Genomic DNA, 6,015 nt, shown 5'->3' on the forward strand with positions numbered 1-6,015 from the left:
TTTGATTACAAAGGCAGCTCTTTCAGCTATGCAGACACTAAACCATAGTCCTTCTGGTTCTGTAAGAAACAAAGCCAATACATCTTTTAAATATTTCATTTTAAACGCCAAGAAAAATGTACAAGCCAAATCAATAAATGTACGCTTTTAATTAGACATCATTATTGCAAATACAGCTTTAAACAATATTTGGTAAAATAAATCATTCGTACGACAGTCTTTTGTCCTATAGACCTTCACTGTCCTAGTACAAAAAAAATGTAAGTGCACACCCAGAACTTTTAATAGGTTTTTCGAAAGTAAAGTCCAAATACTGTGGAGCATATTAACACACAAAAGAAAACAAGACAGCTACTTCCACTGGAAACCCCAGTGACTGCCTCAGGTGTTAGAGGCGGTACTGAGACTGCAGTCTAGCCAGCTTGTATTTGTATGCTTGTATTTCCTGGAGAGCAATAATCTGGTTGGCAGAGATGTCTGAACTGCCTTCTATGGGGGCTCTATAAATCGTGCATCTGTTTGTCAATTTTTGATTTTAGATGTTCCTTGTAGGCCAGAATGTCCTTGGTCCATTTTGTAATGGTCTGCTTTTCACAAACCCAGATCTCCTGAGCCACCTGCAAGGAAACAAACCAATATTACTACAAAATAATAAAGACCTCATGTCAGCTGCATTAGCTTGATTGAGATAAAATAATAGTTAAATGTACAAGATGGGCAAGATCACATTACCTGCTGAATAAGCCTGAAGTCGTGGCTGACCAGCATCATTCCACCCTCAAATTCATTGATCGCCTCAGCCAGAGCGTCAATGGTTTCAATGTCAAGGTGATTGGTCGGCTCATCAAGAAATAGCATGTGGGGATTCTGCCAGGCCAGCCAGGCAAAGCAGACCCGGCACTTCTGCCCATCAGACAGATTCCTAATAGGGCTCACCTAGTTTAAAAAGGAACATGTCAATAAATAAAGTAGAATTTATTTGCTGGTTAAAATAAAGTAAAAAAACAAACAAAACAAGATGACCCACCTGCTGTTTGCCAGTGAGTCCATAGCGGCCAATGATTTTCCTCATTTCTTCTTTCTCCTTAATCTCAGGGTAACACTTCATCATGTATTCCAGAGGTGAAAGGTCAAGCTCCAGTTGCTCTGTTAGATGCTGGGAAAGAAACACAATGTCACAAGTTAATATTATTAAAAACCAGTCTAAAGCCACTCACCTCAAATTATCTGGTGGTATTTTAATATGAACAATAAAAGGTATTAATTTGGATATTTAAGTTAGTGACATTATCTTTACTAATATAAATCTGATCCATTATTACTATATTACTACATAAATCTCATGACAAATGGTCTAGCCAACAGACCTGATGATATCGTCCAATCTTCACATGAGAGTGTTTTCTAATCATACCATCTGTGGGCAGGAGCTAAAGAAGAGATGTTTTGAAGATCACAATATTAAAGACTCCCAATTACATCAAATGTGTGAACACAAAATTTAAATGCGTTTCTTAAAATGCACCTTACCTCTCCAGTGAGGAGCTTCAGCAAAGTAGACTTGCCCGCCCCATTGGGCCCTACAAGGGCCACTCGTGTGTCCAAGTCAATTCCAAACTCCAAGTTCTTATAAATATGTGGCTACATAACAAAATAAATGTAAAAATAAATGTGAGAAACTCAACCCAGAGAAGTATGCAACAAAAGTGTGTAAAATGTTGTACTATTTATTAGAACTGCGTACCGTATTGTCTGAATACTTAAAGCTGACATGCTGAACCATAATGACAGGAGGAGGGATCTTCCCACAGGGATGAAAATAAAATGACAGGGTCTAAAGGGAGAAGGTAGCTTGAGTCATTTTGCAACTGATTGAAATGTGGCATACAGCGACAAAAAAGGCAAACTGCATAAAGTTGTGCCTGAGATCAAGTGGAAATGGTTCTTTCATCACCTTGTCATTCACAACACGCTCAGTAAGACCTGAGGCAACCATCTTCTGTAGAGTCTTCTCTTTGCTCTGAGCTTGTCTGGCCAGCTTGGCAGAACCGTGACCAAACCGAGCAATGTAGTTCTGAGGATCAACAGGAACACGTTTAGATAACCACATCAAATCACAAGAAAGGCACAGAAGGTTTCCATGTTTACAAAGGTACATGTAGTAGCAGCTTACCTTCATGTGTGCTATCTGGTCCTGCTCCCAGTTAAACCGCTTCATCTGATTCTCCTCCAGTTCCTCTCGGGTCTTTATATACTGGTCATAGTTACCCTTTACAGAAGAGGATGAATGATAAAATAAATGAAACTGCACATTTGTAATAAGATATCAGCTCTAAGTGTGTAGAAAAGACAGAATTAGTAATTTTACCGTGTAATATTTCAGCTTGCGCTGGTGCAGGTGAATAATGTTGGTACAAACGCCATTAAGGAAGTCCTGAGAATGGGATATTAAAACCAGAATTCTTTTGAACCTGTCAATGGAAGAAAAGAAACAAACTTGAGCACACAGCTCTCAGCACAGTGTTGGCAAATAACTGCATCACAATAACCAAATTCATTTTGTAATATAAGACACTTTATTTAAAGGTGTAATTATACAATTAATTATTCATTGTAACACGTATTACTATAGAGTTGGGATTAGAACACTTAAAGTGGTACAAAACTGCATTTGAGTTGTGCTGACAGATCAGTTGAACGCTTCGGTCTAGTTTTTGTCAAAGCTCTATCCATACCAAGAACAAACTGCTTGATGGAAGAGCTACAATTCGGCCTTTTGTTAACATCATTTCATCAGCAACAATTCACAATGAACAAATTATAAATATAAACCCTTTCATACAATATTCTCACATAACCTTTGTCTTAAAATAATGACTTACTGACTGAGCTCTTCCTCCAGCCACACACACGCGTCCAAGTCAAGGTGGTTTGTTGGCTCATCCAACAGCAACATGAAAGGCTTGAGAAACAGTGCCCTGAAGATTTCAGAAAGACCTTGAGTTGAAATGGTTGACAGATATATGCAAATGCTTTGATAGAAATGCATGGGGATCAGAAAATACGCTTCAAACCGTTTTTGTCACCGCACAGTTAGCACAAAGCAGCTGTGCTATCATTCGGCCTTTTGTTACATCATCTCCCAGCAGCTCTAAACTTTGGTGTAAGATTCTGAAAACTCACCGAGCAAGAGCAACACGCATCCTCCAGCCACCGCTGAAGTCCTTGAGTTTCTTCTGCTGCATAGCTGTAGTGAAGCCCAGACCGTTAAGGATCCGCGAGGCCCTCATCTCGGCTTTATCAGCGTCCAGCTCCTCCAAACGCTCATACAGCTCCATCAGCTTCTCACATTCAGCTGAAGTTTAACAAACAAATGTAAACGATTAAATTCACAAATTACAAGTGTTCCTCAAACATGAGATTCCTTAAAAACAGGACAGAATTAAGGAGACTTCTCAAGCTGAGGTGTCCAATATACCACGCCTAGGAAAGGAAGCTGTTACAAAAACAGTTCCTATGAAAACGTGGAAAGTTTATTTTGATCCGATCTAGCGAAATATGAAAAAGTTCATTAAACACCTTAATTACATGTTTATCCTTATGCCGTCAGGTTCTCAGGCATCAAACACAATTCATGCTGAACAAGTAAATGACAGTTGTCATTTCTAGGTGAACTAATCCTAATATGCAGTTTGCATTTGATGAGAGTTGTTGAAACTCACAGTCCTCATGAGCAAGCCTTTCAGCCTCTCGCTCCAGCTTGATCCTCTCTTCATCTACCTCCATCACACACTCCAGAGCAGTCTTCTCACTAGGAGCCATCTCACGGGTCAGGTGGTAGATATCAATGTGCTCCGGGATCGGCACCTCCCTGTGACCAATCGCTGACAGCAGCATGGATTTGCCTAAGCAAAAATTTAGATACAAGTCAGTTTTCTAAGAGCCTATCAATTGAAGTCACTTCTGAAGCTACCAAGAGAAGATCTATTAGCCCAATGTGAACAAATCATTCATTTACCAGTTCCATTGAGTCCAATAAGTCCATACCGACGACCAGAGTTGAGCTCTAAACTAGTGTCACTGAGCAGCTCCTGTCCGTGAAAGGTGAGAGACAAGCTGCTGATGTGCACATCAGTGCTGTTGGGATGAGATGCCAGCACGCCAGTCACTGCTCGAGCCTCGGTTTTCTTCAGCTCAAACTCATCTAGCTCCTTCGTCAAACTGGCAACCCCTATAAAAAGAAAATAGGAATGAGGAACAGGTTTTGAAATGTCTTGAATAAAAGCATGTGAAATACCTGTTCAGACCAATGCATAAAAAAAAAATAACAGGCAGGCTGAACAAAAATGCAGTAGGTGGCACTTATAGAAAATCAGAAATACCCTAGCAAAGGTGCGAAATCCACTGTCAATAGCATAGCAATAAAACAATCAATATTAAAAAAAAAAAATTCTCAAATAGCTGTTTTTAAATCTGCTATGAATTATTTCATGGTTATTCAGTCGCTTAGCAATATCCTGTTAGCTAGCGCCACCAAGTCATGGTTTTATGTAACAGCAGTGTCTCCAGAGCACATGACCAAAAACAAATCTTATTCTACCAAAAAAAAGGGGGGGGGGGGGGGTTGGGTCTGACCAGACATACATTTGAATTAAAATGTTTATTGCACCAGATTTTCGCATTGTATATTTGTAGTTTAGGTGTGAACAGGCTTTAGGACTGCCTTTGAATGTTTCTCCTTACCATTGTCCTCAGCCGCTCCATTCTGCTGGGTCTCCGGTTTCTCTGCATCACAATTATTGACGTCATCTTGTTTTTTTTTTGTTTGTTGAGGTTTTTTTGCTTCTTTTTTCTTTTTTGCCTTCTTTTTTTGCTAAATCAGATGGCATTTTAACGGAATACCAGGAACAGAACACCTCTGAAAAACTATGAGAGTGTGAAAAAAAGTGTGAAAAAAAAAAAAGATTAGTTGGAGGTAAAGATGCTCTCGTAAGATAATAGAGAAAGATCCGCCGAACTGCAGGCACCAGAGGGCAGTGGTTCGGCTCGGCTCACGTGGAGTCGGCCAGTATTTTTCCCTGACGCAGTGTAGGAAAATAACTGCAATGGTGAAGTGATCATGGCACAACATAAAGCCTCCACGGCAAATTACACCCCATGATATCAAGACGATTTTTAAAAGCACAAACACAGGATAATATAGCGAAAAATCAGAGCCGCTACTCTTAAGAGAATAAAACGTGTCTTAACTCTAAGGCCCGACCAATGAGCCACTACTTCACCATGCTACCTCTAGCCATAAAACACCGGTGTATCCCAGATCACGAGTAAATCTGGCTCCCTGGACATAGAACAACTGCAGTTTGTATCCAAATTGTGATAAAATAAGTAAGTTAAGCAAATTAATGTGGAATCAATCGAGAAAAAAAAAACTAGACGTTAGACTAGTTGAGAAGCGCAAGCTAATCTCTGTTACCACGAGCTAGCCGGCGAGCTAACAGCCGTTAAAACTAGCCTGTTAATCCGAAAGATGTCCGGGGAACAAAATTAAACGAGTAACGTTAAATGAGGTATGAGTTTTTTTTGTAGACATCGATCATCACAGATATAGATAGTTTACACGAGTAAATAAGCACCTTTAATGGAATCGCGCCGTTGTCTTACCTAGCTCTCTTCCTGATGAAGCGCTAGCACCAGAGAAGCGGTCTCATCAGGGCTCGCGCTACAAGCGGTAAGAGGCGCGTGTCACCAATACCGGCACGGCAGCCAATCAGAGGCCGATACATCAGAACTCTCCACCCACTTCTTTGCATATGGACTGGAGAGCGTTATCTGGGCGTGGTTTGTCTCACGGTTAAGTAGTCACAAAATGACCTAAAATAAGCAATATAATCACCGAGCAATGTGAATCATACAGAAATGATAATTTCAAGGTCAAGCTATATGGTTATAATTTATAGTAACTTTTTTCCCTAAAGGAACAATTCATACAAAAAATAAAATTTTATCACTATT

General features: G+C 40.0%; 1 non-coding gene and 1 pseudogene across 1 annotated transcript; both read right to left on the bottom strand.

Annotated features, from left to right (window-relative positions):
* Positions 1-130: 130 nt before the first annotated feature.
* On the bottom strand, positions 131-4,925 carry LOC109062034 (annotated as a pseudogene).
* On the bottom strand, positions 2,681-2,798 carry LOC122136408. The gene has a single exon (XR_006154108.1). It is a non-coding gene; the product is annotated as a small nucleolar RNA SNORD89 (small nucleolar RNA).
* Positions 4,926-6,015: the final 1,090 nt, after the last annotated feature.

Source organism: Cyprinus carpio, chromosome B2 (genome assembly GCF_018340385.1).
Source record: "Cyprinus carpio isolate SPL01 chromosome B2, ASM1834038v1, whole genome shotgun sequence".
NCBI classification, from domain to species: Eukaryota; Metazoa; Chordata; class Actinopteri; order Cypriniformes; family Cyprinidae; genus Cyprinus; species Cyprinus carpio.